This window comes from Choloepus didactylus, chromosome 4, assembly GCF_015220235.1.
Source record: "Choloepus didactylus isolate mChoDid1 chromosome 4, mChoDid1.pri, whole genome shotgun sequence".
Classification (NCBI taxonomy): domain Eukaryota; kingdom Metazoa; phylum Chordata; class Mammalia; order Pilosa; family Megalonychidae; genus Choloepus; species Choloepus didactylus.
Window position 1 is genome coordinate 159,003,049 of NC_051310.1, and position 18,420 is coordinate 159,021,468.

The window sequence follows — 18,420 nt, forward strand, 5'->3', positions numbered from 1 at the left end:
AAACTTTTGTGCATCAAAGGACTTTGTCACGAAAGTGAATAGACAAACTACTCGATGATAGCAAATATTTGGAAACTACACATCTGATAAGGATTTAATAGCCACAATATATAAAGAAATCCTACCGGTCAACAATAAAAAGACAAACAAACCAATTAAAAATGGGCAAAAGACTTGAATAGACATTTTTCAAAAGAGGAAATACAAAATGGCTAAAAAGCACATGAAACTGACACCCAGGGGTGTAAATCCCCCTGAAAACTTGGGATATAACTCCTGGAGATGAGCCTGAACCCAGCACTGTGGGATTGAGAGGATCTTCCTGACCAAAAGGGGGAAGAGAGATGAAACAAAGTAAGGTTTCAGTGGCTAAGCAAATTTCACATGGAGCTGAGAAGTCAGTCTGGAGGGTATTCTTATGCGCTATACAGATATCACTTTTTAGTTTTTAGTGTGTTGGAATGGCTAGAGGGAAATACCTGAAGCTGTCAAACCGCAACCCAGTGACCTTGATTACTGAAGACAACTGTATAACTATGTAGATTGCATAGTGTGACTGCACGACTGTGAAAACCTTGTGGTTCGTGCTCCCTTTACCCAGTGTATGGAAAGATGAGTGGAAAAATGGGGACAAAAATTAGATGAAGAATAGAGTGGGATGGAAGGGATGGAAAGATTTAGGTTTCTTTTTTACTTTTATTTTTATTTTGGAGTAAGGAAAAGGTCTAAAAATTGTTTCTGGTGATGAATGCACAACTGTATGATGGTGCCATGAATAACTGATTGTACACTGTGGATGTGTATGTGGGTGTGTGAATATATCTCAATTAAACTGTATTAAAAAAAGTAAATGAACAATGGGGGAAAGAGGGGAATGGGATGTTTTAGATGTTCTTTTTTATTTTAATTTTAATTTTATTTTTTGGAGTAATGAAAATGTTCAAAGTTTGATTGTGGTGATGAATACACAACTATATGATGATACTGTGAATAACTGTACACTTTGACTACGTTACGTGATTATATCTCAATAAAATTGCATATTTAAAAAAGCACGTGAAAAGATACTCAACATCACTAGCAATTAGGAAAATGCAAATCAAAACCACAAAATGTGATATCATTTCACACCCACTATAATGGCTACTATTAAAAAACCGTAAACCTAGAAGTGTTGGAGAGCATGTGGAGAAACAGGAACACTGATTCATTGCTGGTGGGGATGTAAAATGTTGCAGCTGCTGTGGAAGATAGTTTGGAGACTCCTAAAGAATCTAAGTATAGAATTACCATATGATCCAGCAATCCCACTACTAGGTATATACTTAGAAAAACTGAAAGCAAAGACTCGAACAAATATTTTCACACTGAAGTTCATAGCAGCATTATTCACAATTGCCAAAAGATGGAAGCAACCCAGGGTCCACCAACTGATGAATAGATAAAATGTGGTAATATAAATGCAATGGAGTATTATCCAGCCATAAAAAGGAATGAAGTCCTGATGCATGTGACAATATGGATGAACCTTGAGGACACTGTGTTGAGTGAAATATGCCAGATACAAAAGGACAACTATTGTATGATCTCACTGTTACGAACTAAGTATAAGTAAACTCACAGAGTTAAAATCTAGAATACAGGATACCAGGAGATAGATTTGGGGTTAGAGACTGGGGAGTTGATGCTTAACTTGTACAGAATTTCTATTTAGGTTGATGGTAAAGGTGTAGAAATAGATGGTAGTGATAACAGCATATTATTGCAAGTATAATCAACAGCAATGAACTATAGAGATGAATGTGGTTCAAAGGAGAAACTTTAGGATATATATATATTACTAGAATAAAAATTAAGAGATTAAAAATCAGGACCCCCCATTCCCCTTTACAGAGGGTTGTGTCTGAGCCCCAGGGGGCTTATACCAGGGACCCAAGGCATAGCGGGGGTAGGGGGGGATAGGGAGACACCACACACAGTGGCATCCACTGAGCCAGCCTCACTCATTCTGGCCTCAGTCTCCAGTGCATGCTGCCCATGCTGGTCCCTCCTTTTCATGACCTCTACCCACACATGCCCCCAAGCCAAGTAGGGGGTTCAAAAGAGCCACCTGTAGAGGTTGGGGTGCTGGAAGTAGGGGAGATGTGCATCTATTCCTCATTAGGCATCTTCTTATGTGATGGACTTGCTGATCTGTCCCCTGGCCTACTTGAGCAGAGAAAAACAGGAAACAAGAGGAGGGTGCAGGGCAGCAGGGGGGCAGCTGGCATTGAAGGTCTGCACAGTTTTCACAGTAAGGGAACCTGAGTTCCCTGTGGGCCATGCAGACAGCGCAGAAAGGGGACCTGGCTTGAGCCATCTTCTGGGTCCTCTGCCCAAAAGGCTTCTCTGCCAGTTGGGAGGACTCCAGCAGCAAGAGGCTCTGGGTGTGGTCCATCAGGAATGAGAGCTGAGGGAGAGTCAGAAGAGGCTCGTCTGGATTTCATCTCCCACCTTTGGGAGATATGTGTTTGTGCATGTGCGCATGTGTGTTCCTTCGGGAACTAAAAAAGAACCCACAGATGGCCCCTCAAGAGAACCAGCATTTGGTTCATGCAGAAGGCTTTAGCAGCCAAGAAAGGATTTCTACTGCCCTTTTGCCCATTGTCTTTAATCCCTCCTTCCCACCCAATCCTGGGAGAATTGAAAGCAGAAAGATTAGAAGGTTAGAAAGACTATCTGGCTGGTATACTAGGGAGGGGAGGATATAAGCCCTAAATGGAATATGTCATAAAAGATTTAAGCTGGTTTAGACAGGACTGGACTTGTCTGATTTTTTAGCACCTAAATTTTCCCCGGCCTTTAATATGGAAAAAGTTCAAACATACAGAAAAGTACAACAAACATTAGCATACCCTCAACCCAGATACAACTGTTAACATTTTGTCACATTTGCTTTATCTCTACCTCTATCTATGATTGCCCCCAACCATTTGAAAGTAAGTTGCAGCTATGACACTTCACCCCCAAATACTCAGCATACACCTCCTAAGAATAAAGACACTCTCCTACACAACTGCAGTACCAGTAATATACCTATGAAAAGGAACAATAATTCTGTAGTGTCATCCAATATCATGGACTGGACATGTTAACATCTGAAAGAGACTAAAGATGCATCAAGCAACAGGAAAGAAAGATCTGACAGGGAGAGTGTGAAAGCAGTGACTGATCAAAGAAAAATATATTACCTACTCAGACAACATTATAAAAATGTAAGCACCCCAAATTAACATTTTTTTTTGAGGTTCCACTATGAGACAAATACTTTGCATGCTTTATCTCGATGATCTTCTCAACCTTCTGAGATGGGTAATATTATATTAAATTTCCAGTTGAGGAAATGGAAAGTCAGAAAACGTGAGTCACTTGTCCAAAGTCACAAAGCTAGAAAGTAGGGTGTAAATCTCAGCTCTGTTGGTCTCTAAACCATCATCTCACAAGGTCTCAGTCTTCCAACTTAGCAACCTTGTTACTTACCAGTTCACCTAATTACTCTGTCCTTTAAGCCATCTACTTCTCTGAGCCTTTTGACCTTAGCCTTATTTACTGTAGACCACTGCTGTCTCCAGGCTTTCAGGAGTTATTCCAGCAGAATATTAGGACAGGCTTCAGGCATCATTGCCTGGATGCTGAATCCTAGGTTATAGGAAAGTGCCCCATATCAATAATCTCTTCCCTATATAGTTTACTACCCTCAAGATTTATTCTCCTTGTTCTTGCTTTTACAGATGAGCCAGGTCCTATAGCTCTTTTGTGAATAATCCCAAATAAAAGAAAAAAACGTGCAATCTAAAACACTGTAAGATAGGGCACCTATTTAGAGGGTGAAATAACAGTTAAGCGCTTAACTGGAAAATAACTTACTAGTGATATAGCGGTTCATCCTGTAATTCAAGTGTTACACTGAAAATACAGTATCACCCAACGTCAAGAACTATACTAATTGCTATGAAATGAAAATAGAACCTGATTTTGTTGGAGAAACACTTGGAACTTTTAGACAAAAACATGCATTAAAAGATAGCGGCTTTGAAGAGTTTTTCTGATTTTCTTTTTAATGGGGAAAATGGAAAGAACAGATTTTAGAGACAGTGTTGGGTTCAAATTTTGACTGTCTCTTTTTATCTGTGTGACTTTGGGCTTAGTTTGTTTCTTCACCTGTTAAAATGAGGATAACCATACTTATTTTCTAGGGTTAGAATGAACTCTAAAAAAATGTGTGGTGTATAGTATAAACTCAATATATGGTAACTATCAGTGTTCTCACTAGCTTTTTTTTTTTCCCTGGGAGACAAGAAAAATGCAAATACAAATGCATATTGCATTTCTAATATTTCTAAAGTAAGGGATGTTTTCAAACCCATGCTTCTCAGTTTCTACTCCCTCCTCTGTGTTGGATGGCAATTCAGTCCCTTAGCAGGAGGGGAGGCAGGACAATAACAGAAAGACAGGATTAAGAGAGAACACTAACTACAACAGCTCCCACTGAGTGCTCACTTTATTCCATGGTACTTCCTGTGCTCCCTGCTAAATGTTTCATACACGATCTTGTCTAATCCTTTCAACAATCCCATGGGGTAAGTGTTATTATTCCGTCTAACAGAAGAAGAAATCAAGCTTACAGTTCGAGTAATTCGTTTACAGATAGCAAGTGACAGATCAGAGGTTCAAACCCAGATCTTTGTATTCAAAGACTCTTGCTTTTTAATGAACATCGTATCACAGCAGGAAGACCAGATTTAAGAAACACCAATAGAGATGGAAGTATGTACCCTGAGCAATACAGAAAATTGTTGAATTTACATGGTAACTGTATTTCAGGTGCTCATATCGAATTACTTTAAAGTGCATGTTGAATTAAAGACATAAATTCAACCATTTAATGTGAACTTGTCTGCGACAGGTATGTGTTCAACAGACTTGACCTTAACATTTTATATCACAGTTAACAGAGGAACTGTCAGTCCCTCAAGAGGAACAATACCAAGTTATTTACAAATGGAGTATTATGAGCATTTTCTGTGGAGGCAGAGAGGGAAATATAAAGGAAAAAGACGAGTTTCAACAAAATTGAATGACATTGTTAAAATTTTACCATTAAAATTTTAAAATATTAAGTACTCTAAGACTTCCTAGAACTTATAAAGGGCCTGTGTAATTATTGAAAGACAAATTCCTTAAGTAAAGACATAGAGCTAAGGTGCATGTATCTCAGGTGGTAAAGCAGGGAACTGCTTCATATTGTAACACATGGCAAGATGTTTCAGCCACACAAGTACTGGGTCTTCATACAAAGCTTGTGTTTCTAAATTTAAATGTTTTAAATTATAATAGATTAGCACAAGTAATACAGTCTATAAAAAGTATTTAAAAGTATATCTTATTAAAGGGAAAAATTAAATGTAGGACAATATTCACATATATTATAGCTTTGAGAATTATTTAGAGAACGGTATAGGAGACAATAAAGGCCTCCCAAAGATGTCCACATTCTAATGTCCACATTCTAATCCCAAGGACCTGTGAAGATGTTACTTTACATGACAAAAGGAGTTTTGCAGATGTGATTTAGTTAAGGATTTCGAGATGAGGAGGTTATTCTGGATTATCTGGGTGGACCCCAATGTAACCACCAAGGATCCTTATAAGAGAGAAGGGGGAGTGTCAGAGGCAGAGATGGATTTAAAGATGTTAAGCTGCTGGCTTGGAAGATGGAGGAAGAGGCATGAGGCGGGAAACCCAGTCAGCCTCTAGAAGGTGGAAAAGGCAAGGAAACAGATTGTCCCCAGAGCCTGCCAACCCATTGTTCACTTTGGACCTCCATAACCGTAAGGCAATACATTTGCGAAGTTTTAAGTCACTAAGTTGGTGGAAATTTGTATTGGCATCAATAGGAAACTAATACAAATGGTCAAGACGGTAAACTGTTCAGTGTTTAGAAAAATTAAAATATTCATTAGGTCTGAGATGAATATTTGCTTTTAAATAATGGAGACCTTTAAAAGAATAAAAATATATTCTATCTTATTCAAGTTGAAAAGTCAAAAGCTGAAAAATTCCCAAGGATCATATATTGACTATAAACTTTCTTAAAATTGTAGAAGAGTTTTTCTCCCCTTCAACTGGTCTCCAAAAAAATAAAAAAAACAATATTCCTAGAAAACAACCATCAGGACAAACTCTTGGCTTTTATCACAGATGTGTGAATCTATTCTGACCTTGTAAGCAACACTTTTGTCTTAAGTCTCAACCTCTTATAACAGGAGCTGGGAAGAAGATCCATAAAATCAACCAACTGTGAAAATAAGGTCCATAGGATAGACAGAAATGCTGATAGAGGGAATAATATATAACAATCGAGAGGAAGAAGCACAAGGTAGTTAGACCGTTGGGCAGTATTTCTATGTGAACCATGGAAAGTACCTGACTTTTGCCCATCTTATTGCACCATGTTTAATCACCCTGTTGTAAGGGGTGTAAAAGCTGAGCCCCCCAGAATGTTCTCAATTAGGTTCACTTGAAAGTTTTATTCTATTGGGCATATTTTTGTTGTTGTTGATGCTCATTTTGACAATTACATTTAGATTTTCTCAAAGTGTAAATAGCTGGTTTCTGCTTAGACATTTAAACTAAAAAAAAAGTTGAAGTCATTCTTACTACTATCTTTTTGGCACAAATTGCTAATGCAATAAAAGAAAAAAAAAGTTGCATTCCCATTAATAGCATCAACTGAGTGTTTTTTTTTTTTTCCCTCCCTCAAATACTATCACAAGGACAGTGAGAAAAAAGCATGCACACACACATGCACGCCACACACAACACACACACACAACACACACACACACACACGGCAGCTGAAATTTAACCTCTCAGAAGTTAAATGGAGTAAATTCCTAAGCCAATGACTTGTGACCATTCTTTTTCTTACAATTTGTATTTTTATCTCAATAAAATGACATATTTACTTTCTGGCTTCCCTGTTATTCAAGCTCGTAACTGAAATGTTTAGGCTAAGTGGTCCCATGGCTAGAAAATACTGATACAGATACTCTTCTTTCAGACATGTAACTCATTAAATTGGTTCATGGAACCCAAAGCAGTAAGATCCCATCACCTATGGATGCCATACATTCAGAGATAGAACAAAATCAAAACAAACACGCACCAAGAAAAAGCTAAGTTACTTTCCATGCTTGTTTACCTGACACTGAGAGAGGGCTACATAATGGACAAAGGGGAGCAACGTAGGCTGGAGCTCAAGGCTAGCCACTGGGTTGGTACAGAGGTCCCACGGAGCAGTCATTTCCAGCATAAGAAAAACACCAAAAACCACATTAGATGGGTCAAGGAGGAACCCTCAATTTTTTTTTTAAGTGGCAGCTTCCTGTTATACTTTTAAATTTCCCCTTCTAATCTTGACCATAGGGCTTCTGTCTCTTCCTCCATAAATGGAAATTTTTGTTCTGTGGGGAGCTCCCAAGAGTCTATGGCAAGCCTTTTTTAAAAAAACTGTTCTTGACTTTAAATGAACCCTTCAAAACCAAGCCAAAGATATTTGGATTCAGTATTGAGGTTTCTTCCCTGTACAAAATTAACCAGGAATGTGATGTTCAATTACAAAAGGACTTTAGTGGAATTCCTGTCCTTACTGCTACTTACAACTTGTATTTTGATAGTGTTATTCTATGTTGAATAGCTACAACAAGACAAGAGCCCTCTAAGTTCTTCTAACAGACCTTCTTTAGCAGTCTGTCTCATAATTTTGTATTTGTGCTTGTATCTTTGAGTGACTATCCTAACACAATGCCTTTGAGATCTCTGTCTCAAATTATCTTCAAGTCCTCTTGATTGTTTGGCCTTCATGAAGTTTGTCTATTTAACAATAAACATTTTGTTTTCCATATGTATTACAGCTGACTGGAAATTGGGAGGGTATATTCTTGTGAGGGTTGCCAGATAGTATACAAAACACTCAGTTAAATTTGAATTTCAGATAAACATTGAGTCATTTTTTTAAGGATAAATATGTCTCGTGCAATAGTTGGGATATACCTATCCTGAAAAAATGATCCAATGTTTATTCTATCTGAAATTCAAATTTAACTGGACATCCTGTATTTCTGTTTGCTAAATTTGGCAACCCTAATGCTCCCGCTTCTTGCAAGATACCCAATAATATAACATAATAAGCCTGGGTGGACATATTACAGGCGGAAGGGTGATGAATGTTTGGTCTTATAAATTTGAAGTCTCCAACTTCATATTTATACCACGGTCCCAATTATATTTCGAATAATCATCTATGCTAAATGTAGTGATTGAGCTTTATTTTAATGATCGGAAACAAGGATGTGATTTTTAGAAACTTCAGATATAATGTGAAAAGAAAAGAAAACAAGCCACTTTATTCACCCCTTCGCTAAAGATTTTGGAAATGTCCTATTAAATATTCCTTGTGCACTCTCTCAGGTATTATGCTCGAGTTCCTTATCTCTTTCCCAGGTAAGGAGTAGGACTGTGGCCTTTGTTCCTGAAAATTATTCTCCACCTGCTGTCCAAGAGGTGCGTGTGCTGAGCAGTTACCCCAGGAGTGGGGATGCATTTGCCAAATCACTAAATGACCATTTTTAAAACCCGTTACTGTCCTTGAAAATTTATGGCTTCTTTTAAAAAAATTCTTTGTAATTTTGACTTCTTGATGTTTCCATGTTACAGAAAAGCAACAGCTTTTAAATACTGGCTGATGATGAAGATTTTGTGGGTCCATGTGAAATACGAAAAAAAAGGACAACGTAGCAGGATTTTCATAAAGGTAAATGTTTCCAATTTAAGGAATAGCCCTTTTTTTCCTCAGAGATTATGTCCTTTCTATCTTTTAATGTTAAAGTAAACTTTCTTTATGAAATTATGTTGATAATGGGTGTGAAGTTTTTTAATGTTCTTACTCAGAAAATTAGTTGGCAAATTTATGTCTCCCAAATTCTTTTAAAAATTGTACTTGTCTATAAATCTAAAAGTACAGAGCATCATGCAGGAGAAACTTCTTTTATGTCTGTTTCACAAATACTACTTCATGTCCAACAATATTAAATAACTTTACCTTTGATTCATCTCTCTCCAGTTTTGGTGGTGGAAAGAGAAATAGATTCAAAGAAATATTGTAGGCTGAAGACATGTTGGTAGAAAAAGGATATGTCTATTCTCTTGAAAAGTTCAAACACCACGTTTTAGGTCTTTTCTTTTCTACTAGAAGATCTGAATTATGTGCCCTGATCTCTGGCACACTGTCACTTGATATACTTTAAACAGTGTTGTTTTGGTAAGTCAGCAGTAACATAGGCGTTCTATAAATGTCAAGCATAAAATGGAACACATTCAGCATTCTATAAACCATGGCAAACAGCTCAGGATTCCAAACATTTGAAATGTCTGTAATATAGCTCAGCTCACTCCCACTTGGAACAAAAAAATTATTATTTTTTTTTTTTTGCAACATATAGACAACATGGATCTGAACAGGAAAGAACATTTTCTTGATTCTTTCATAAGAAGAGGCTTTTGATAAATATTCTGGAAGAAATCATGTAATATTATGAATATGCATATTAAATTCTAGGTTTTTTTAAAAGTACAAGATGCAGGCATGTTCCAGTACTTTGCAAAAATCCCATTTGATTTAATATTTTTCAATTCACTTTAATCCTCAAGCCATTCCTTCAAAGCAGGTGCTACTGTTCCCAATGCATACTAGCAAAGAGAAGCTGAGTGTAAGTTAAGCAACTTAGATAAAGTTATAGAGCTAGTGATGTCATTAAAGGCAGGGATATGTGACTCCAGTCTGTCCACTTTTCACTATTTCAAGCTGTGTATTTATGTCTTCTGCTTGTTTTTGAAGTTGAGATGTTTCTCATCTATGGAAGACTATTTATTTATAGGTTAGACAAAATACGTTCATGATCCCTGCCAAGCCAATAAACGATCCCCCAGAAGTACACTTACATGGCCTTGGTTTGGTTCAGGATTTTGATGGAGAGCTATGATTCAAAAGCATATAATGAATGTTACTCCTGGCTTCAGGATAACTAACCATAACCCACCAGCTGTTTCACAGCATGCATTTCAGTGTAGCTTACAGCCACTAAGCAATGAAAAAGAGGAAACTGCATCTGTGACCCAACTTTTCTTTAGTTACTAGTCATTTATATCCTGTACAGAATTGGGATGGAACCTAAGGAAGTGGTTACTTCAATTTTCTCATTTAACAAAAAAGTATCTATCTTTTATTCACTTTGTGGGAACAAGATGAGGTTGAATGGCTGGATCAGAAAATATGAGAAAGCATGTAAAATATACAACACAGTGTTGCCCTAAATTGAAAAAACAAACATATAAAAGTTTGAGATCCAGAAACATCTCATATATACAACATAACGACTAGTAATTGTTGCCCTAAGTTTAAAAACAGACATAAAAAAGTTTGAGATCCGGAAACATCTCATAGCTTCTGCTAGAATGTCTTGTTCCTAATGTCGGTCAACAGACATCAGATGGTACCATCAAATGGTACATGCAGTTCTATAAACACACTTGTTCTTGCTGCAGTGGTACATTGGTGGAATCCCAGTGAGAAAAGAAAGAAAAAATCCTAGAGGAAGCTTTTCCAACTGTATACTTTGAATATTTGTATTGTTATTTTTATTGATGCTTTTTTGTTGTTTCTATTCTTAATTTCTCATTCTTTCCACAAAGTTTATATGAGGCAAGTCTTAAATGGAATATCATGCTGTCTAGGAAAAGACAATATCGACTGCGGAGAAGAGGATCATGTGATGAAAGACCAGATGATAAACCCTCATGTATGCACATGATTGATATAATTAATGCTCATTTGTAGACAATTTTCAAACATAATTTTTAATTTGGACTTCCCAAAGATGTGGTTAAATTGGTATTATCCTCTCTCCTGCTCAGCTGAATCAATGTAACGAAAATAAAGCCTGTGCTTACTAAGGGAACTTGGGAGTCATGGTCCCCATTTAATAGATGGGGATAAGTGACAGGCCTTAAGTGAAATGCTGGCTCTACCCCTTAATAGATGTGGGATCTTGGGCAAGTTCCCATGAATCATTTCCCTCTTTGTACCATGGTGGAGGATAAATGATGTTTGTTATTTTGTTCTTTCTTCAAGGGCAACAAAAATAGTCACTAGAGGAACGACAAAGTGGATTCCTCTGGCTTTAAGGAACTATAAGAACCACATCACTGTTCTGTCTCCTCAATGAATCACTAAGAAGCCGGAACCCCTCTGTGTTGCTACCCTCCATCTATATGTCAGGATCAATAAGCAACAACACGCTGGTTTTAATACAACTGAAAGCTCATATATGAATTATAATCTCTAATATGTATGTGTATTTCCCACAAGTATATTAAGATTGAGTAGTAGGGGTAAAATTACAGATGAACTTATTCTTCATAAACAAGAAATTCTTTCTAAAGTGCCCCTGGCCAGAGCACGTATAGAGAATGTGAGCTTCAAGCACCACAAAGCCATTATTCTTTGGCAGAAAACATTAAAACAGAAGAAATCCAAAAGTTATGGCAAATGTTATAGATTCCCTGAAAGTACTACATTAATAAATAGGGCTTAAGATTGACCATATCAAACATAAATATTTCATAAAAACCTGGTGAGAACACAAGCGTGTGTGTGTTTACAATTATTTGTTATCTGCCCATGTTCATAGCCCTAAGAAGGTAAAGAATTTGCACATCTCTAGGAGAGATGACTCTGCACTGTCTGGAAGAAAAGCACAATACAAAAAAGTCACACTTTGATTGAATCCTGAGATTCTGTTCCACCCCAGGGGAGTCTAGAGTAAAGCCATTCTGTTCCTTTAACATACCAATTAGCAGGGGCAAAAAGGGGGAGCCTGGTATGAAGGAGACATCTGTGTCCCTGTAATTCTAAGAGAGCTCAGAAGTCCAGGCTTTATACCACCACAGAAGTGCAATGCTTAATAAATACTCTTTGTTGTTGGAGAAAATAAATGGTATTTCAAAATAGCCTACTTTGTGGAAAAAAATGATCTGCCACATTTCAAATTCTGAATAAAGCTCATATTGAAATAAAACTATCAGGATTAACTGTTATAATAATAGAGAGCTCATTTCATCCCACCCTTTTCTGCCTGGCATCTCCTAACTATCCTTTAAAATGCAGTTCAGCCAGTTCAGCCATTGTCTTGCTGTTATAACTTTGTTTTATATCTGTTTATGTCTGATGTACCCACAAAAAGGTAAGTGAAGTGAGGAAGGGGTCTACTTGGTTGCTGGATCTCTGCAGCCACATCTGTGCCTGATATACAGACAGCGTTGAATAAATGCTTGTGGACTCAGTGAGAAAATGGGCCCAACTAGGCCTCAAACAAAAGTAGGCAGAGCCCACTAAAGGATGACATGTAGAAAATAGGGAAAAGAACAAGAGGTACTTAAATGAGCTAACCAGGGTGTTTGGGCTTAGAGTTCCAGAAATTGCTAGGTCACATATATTAATGTTTCAGTTTATATAGCATCTTGACTTGAGGAAGAAATAAGCTTTTTTCCCTGCAAATAATCAATACCATTTATTGAAACAAAAACAAAATGAAATAAAAAAACAAACAGATTTGCAAATAATCCACTTTATGATTTTAACACAGAAATTACCAATTCCACTAAAGATTTCCATGGTTGGCAATGTCAGGTATACAAATAATGGGGCAACCGTAATCACTACAAAAGGTCAATCTTAAAAATAAGAAAAAAATAGCACATGGAGGAACCTGTCCAAAGTACCTTGTGGGCTTTTTGCTTTCATTTTGCTAAGAGAAATGAAGAAAACAAAACAACAAATTCCCCCTGGGGCCCTGACTTAATTTGATATGCCCATTATCTAAACTGATGCTGTTTGGGGCAGACCATGTTTCTGTGAAATGAATTAATTGAAATCAAGTGTCTTTTCTGGAGCCTAAAGTTCTACATGTGTAACTCCTTCAAGGCACTTTTAAAGTACAAATGTGTTATATCACACATATAGCATCATTTCTGCTTACATTTCTTCTTACAATAAACAGAGAAACAAAAACAAAAACAAAAACAAGATAGTGCTTCAGAAGAAGTAAATCTGATCTACACAAACCCGAGAATTCACTTCTGGGCCCCCTCTCATTCAAGACACCATATCACATTTCAGCAGCCAGAACTCAGCTCCACACCTCTGCCTTCAATCTCTGTAGGTTGCTTGGTAGCTTCAGGATCCAGCAATTAAATGAGTGGCCTTTTATTTTTGAAAGGTGACTGGGCTTTAAAGAACTAACAGCAGAAGTTAGGAATGACCACGGCTACTGCTAGCTTACCTATCCTCCAACCATCCAGAGAAGAGATGACAGCGGCAAAGCAGCTGTCAGAGGCATGAGAAGGAACCAACCTCGCTTTCTGCTTCTTCAGAGCACCCTGCCCTCTTTCAGTTCCTGAGGGCCTTCAACCAGCCCTGGAGAATTTACACGTGTCTTTCCTGGCTCCTATAACCAGCACCAGGAGATCAAAGCTTCCCAGACTGTCTTCTGGAGATAAGGAGAGATTATGTTTGGAGGAAAGAATGTCAAATATGCCGAAGAATCCATTTCTGTTTAATGGACTGTCTTCAAGGGAAAAATAAAAGATACACACCGTCAACAAATACAAGCTAGGAAGTGCATGGAACTGCAGATAGTTAAATGATAACCCTATGTTGAACTGGGATGAAAGAGACTGTAGTTCAGTGCGAGTCTGGCATATTTACTTCTAGTCTATGACCTTGGTAAAGTCATTAGACATCACGGGCCTCAGCTTTTCCAAAGACAGGGCTGGCCCAGACACAGAGCTACCGAGACGTCCCAAGTGACAGAGCTCCATCATCTTTCTCATTCACTCAAACAGCTTCACTGGCATCTATTTAGTACTCTGAAGTTCTCATAAACAAAAGCAAACAAAAACCAAAAAAATCTAGGTGATTTTTAAAGACCCCTGATAACTCTATTGTTCTTAGGCCAAAACATTTTTAAGAGTTATTATCTTAATTATATATCAGTGGTAAACTAGGACAAAATTAACACTACTCATATTTGTCCCTTGTCTTCTTTTCTTTCTTTTTGTTTTTTTAATTTAAAAATATCTGGGAATGTGCTTGATGAAAGCTTTTCAAAAGTTCCAGAACAACTCCAGGGGGCATGATTCACACCAAAGAGAACGTCAGCGCTGTCTCCTGGATCATGCCCCTCAGTGGTCTTGCAGAAGAGGCTTTTAGAACTGGGTGGGCCTGGGTTTGAATCCTGTTACCTACCACTTACTAGCTCCACGACCTTTGGAAAGCTATTTATCCTGCTTCCTCCTCTGTAAAATAGACATAATAAATGGCATTTCCAAAGGATACGGTGAAAACTAAATAAAATAACATGTGAAGAACCTGGTGTACTGCAGCACACCAATGCAAACACTAGCTCTCTAAAGTCACAAAAACAATATGTAACATATTTCATGGCACAGGAAACAATTATGTCTAGGATTTGTGGCTCATAACACAAGGAAGACCAAAAGAGACTGTGAAATTGAGAACAGATTTCATCTGCTGAAGATGGGGTAGGGAGCCCAAATGTTAAAGGTAGGGGTGAGAATGGCCCTAGATCTATGCAATTCTTAAGTCTCAGAACTGTAGTAACTGGCAGAAGGAAGACTAATCAGCACATTAATTAATTAGGGTCCTGTTGGTACAACTGTTATCAAGAATAACAACTGTATAAACATGACAGGCTGCATTTATGGAAGATAGCTGTGCTGCCAACAAATTAGAATGTGCCTAAATTCAGACTTTCATTTTATTTATTTTTTTTGCCTTCCTTAGGAATTCAAGACCAGTCATTTTTTTTTTTTTACTGGCTTCTTCAGAATGCTCATAGCTTGTAGATTTAATATAAATTTAACATTTTTAATTTATTTGATTTTACATTTTTATCAGTTCTTACATTGAAATCATTTGGTTTATCCTGCAATGTACATGAAATAGTTTCACAATACGGGTATTAGTACTAACAAAAAAACTACAGAATGAAGTTTTAGAGTTCTTTGCACTTTGTTCTGTCATTGGAACATATCCCACTAAGAAAGGACAAAATCCTGTGTTCAAAGTCCCTTAAAATTTTTCTTTGCAGTCATGTTACCTATATGATATACACTTAGGATTATTTGTTTCATTTATTTTTAATTTTAGGGGTTTGTTTTTTTCCTTTTGGATTTAACTTACTTTTTGAATATGTAGAATAATTACATGAGGTACACTCAGAAGAGCCTCCCTTCCATTCCTATCCCCTGATTCTAGTTCTGCCTCCTCATGCCCTATGGTAACCATTTTTATTAGTTTCTGGATTATCCTTCCAGTGCTTCCTTTTTTTTTTTTTTTTTTTTTCAATCTTCATTTTATTGAGATATATTCACATACCACGCAGTCATACAAAACAAATCGTACATTCGATTGTTCACAGTACCATTACATAGTTGTACATTCATCACCTAAATCAATCCCTGACACCTTCATTAGCACACACACAAAAATAACAAGAATAATAATTACAGTGAAAAAGAGCAATTGAAGTAAAAAAGAACACTGGGTACCTTTGTCTGTTTGTTTGTTTGTTTCCTTCCCCTATTTTTCTACTCATCCATCCATAAACTAGACAAAGTGGAGTGTGGTCCTTATGGCTTTCCCAATCCCATTGTCACCCCTCATAAGCTACATTTTTATACAATTGTCTTTGAGATTCATGGGTTCTGGGTTGTAGTTTGATGGTTTCAGGTATCCACCACCAGCTACCCCAATTCTTTAGAACCTAAAAAGGGTTGTCTAAAGTGTGCGTAAGAGTGCCCACCAGAATGACCTCTCGGCTCCTTTTGGAATCTCTCTGCCACTGAAGCTTATTTCATTTCCTTTCACATCCCCCTTTTGGTCAAGAAGATGTTCTCCGTCCCACGATGCCAGGTCTACATTCCTCCCCGGGAGTCATATTCCACGTTGCCAGGGAGATTCACTCCCCTGGGTGTCTGATCCCACGTAGGGAGGGGAGGGCAGTGATTTCACCTTTCAAGTTGGCTTAGCTAGAGAGAGAGGGCCACATCTGAGCAACAAAGAGGCATTCGGGAGGAGGCTCTTAGGCACAATTATAGGGAGGCCTAGCCTCTCCTCAGTCATATTTAACTGGACTGAATCTTTTATTTGATTCTTAAATTAAGAAGTGATTGATCTACACAATACTACTATAATTTAGGATTTACAGGGTCTCCAAATGATAGAACTGAAAGGGATTTTAAGTATCATCTAGTCTAATCCCTGTGTTACATCTTGGGGAAATGAAGGCCTAAAGAAGAAGAAAGATTCATATAAGGTCAGAAAATAAAGAACCAATTCTAGTACTTGGTCTCATTAATTTATTCTTTTCCTTACTGCAGTCATTAACTTTATTCAATACAGATACCAACAATTTAACATTTGATGTATGGTTTCCCATCTCAACTTTGCATAATTTGGGGTTTGTACGGCAATGGGAGCTATCTGAAGAGCTGGGTCAATGACTGACAGAATAGCTAAGAGGGACTGGAAGGGAAAGTCTGTGGATATTCAAGAAGGTAAATGAATATATTAGAAAAGCTATTAGGGATCTGTCAGCCTGGATTTGGCAATGAAGGCCTATCAAGAGACCAAATACAGACTTATTCTCCATTTCCAGAACCTAACAAAGTGACAAGCACATATCAGTACTTAGTACTTATTTGTTAGGTGATTGAATGATGAGCCATGAATGAATGAATGAATGAATGAAAGGATTTGATCTGAGAGAAGAAATAATAGCCTTAGAGGCAACAGAGAAGAGGGACTGCCTAGTGCAGTCCCTTAAGAGAGGAGGGAGAGAAGAATTATACAGGCTACTCCTGACCTCAGCAGCAAGGAGGTGGCTGTGTTTCCTTTGCAAGTACAGTAGAGTGAGTCTGTGGCCCCTTTTCTTCCTCTCCACATTTCCATTCTCAGGAAGTGTAGTTGTTCCCATGGTACTGGTTCTGCTTCTGGCCACTCTGCTCTCAGGATGGAACATGGAGAAAAGGAATGTCCAAGGGGAATCCCTCTCCAAGGGCAACAGAAATGTCAATCCAAAATGTCATATTATTTTCAGAGGAGATTATGCTCAAGTGCTAACTATGCAAACTACTGACCACACAAAAACCGACAAGGAAAACGTTTCATGGCAGGAACTTAAGCTCAAAAAAATGAATCTGATCCTAGGCCAGTAGAGCAAATCTTACCTAAATAAGAATGAGGGAAAGCTGAGACTTCCTGGCCAACTTTCCGTTAACTGAAAGCAGGGTCATTTCTGTTCCTAAACCTGGTGAGGGTCAACTTTCTGACAAATCTGTTAAGTCTAGGCTTTCAAAGCAGGATCCATTTGAAAAGTATGGGTGGCACAGAGATGACTGAAAGCTACATCTCATCATATTTTCCAAATAATAAGAGGTCATTCTTTGATATTCCATTTCTTCTAAACATTTTGTCTAATATTTTTCATTTTTGTACCACAGGATGTGGCCACTTCAAAGAAAATAGGACTAAACAGAGAAGCTGTAATAAAAGATTCTGCATCAATGCCCAAGAAAAACCTTTCAAGGCTCTAATGACGTAAGGAACTTCTCATTTAGGGAACTTCCTATTTAACACTTCAGTGGACAATAAAGAATTGGACTGCGTCTTCTCTATACAACACATAGCAGACAATGACATAGCAAACATATAGCAAAAATGACAGTGTGTACATCAGCTACTAGGACTGAATAATGGATCCTGCACCCAAGTTCATATGAAAGATACATGCAGCCCAAGGAGAAGATAAAATGCCTCTGATGTGGTCTTCATTTGACGTTTCACTAAGACTTAAAGTTGGTGCACTGAAAAAAAATCTTTCAAAATTGAAAGAACAAGTCAGTGGGGAGACCTTTCCCTACCTCAGAGTGATTGGCAAGGTTTTTATATTTGAGCATGGCTTCATTCCCTAAGAAGAAATGCCACCTAAAAGAAATGTGCTAAGCCCCCTCTAAAGCTTTTGCCAGAGCTGGCACTTGTCCCTCAATGCTGGCTTATAGCTCTCATTCTAAGTCAGCTCTGTACACAATCCAAAGAATAAACATGAGACTAGTTATGATTTCAAAGAGAGGGACAACATCTGAGGAGTTTTTATATTAATATTTTCAAAACATTTTAAGAAATAACAGGAAAAAGCACCTAGAAAACAGTCTTTTGCAGTGGAAATAGAGAAAAAGTAG

General features: G+C 37.6%; 1 protein-coding gene across 1 annotated transcript in view; it reads right to left on the reverse strand.

The window, feature by feature from the left end:
• STXBP6 (syntaxin binding protein 6) overlaps positions 1-18,420 on the reverse strand; it is a 281,376-nt gene that overhangs the window by 54,767 nt on the left and 208,189 nt on the right. The window lies entirely within an intron of this gene.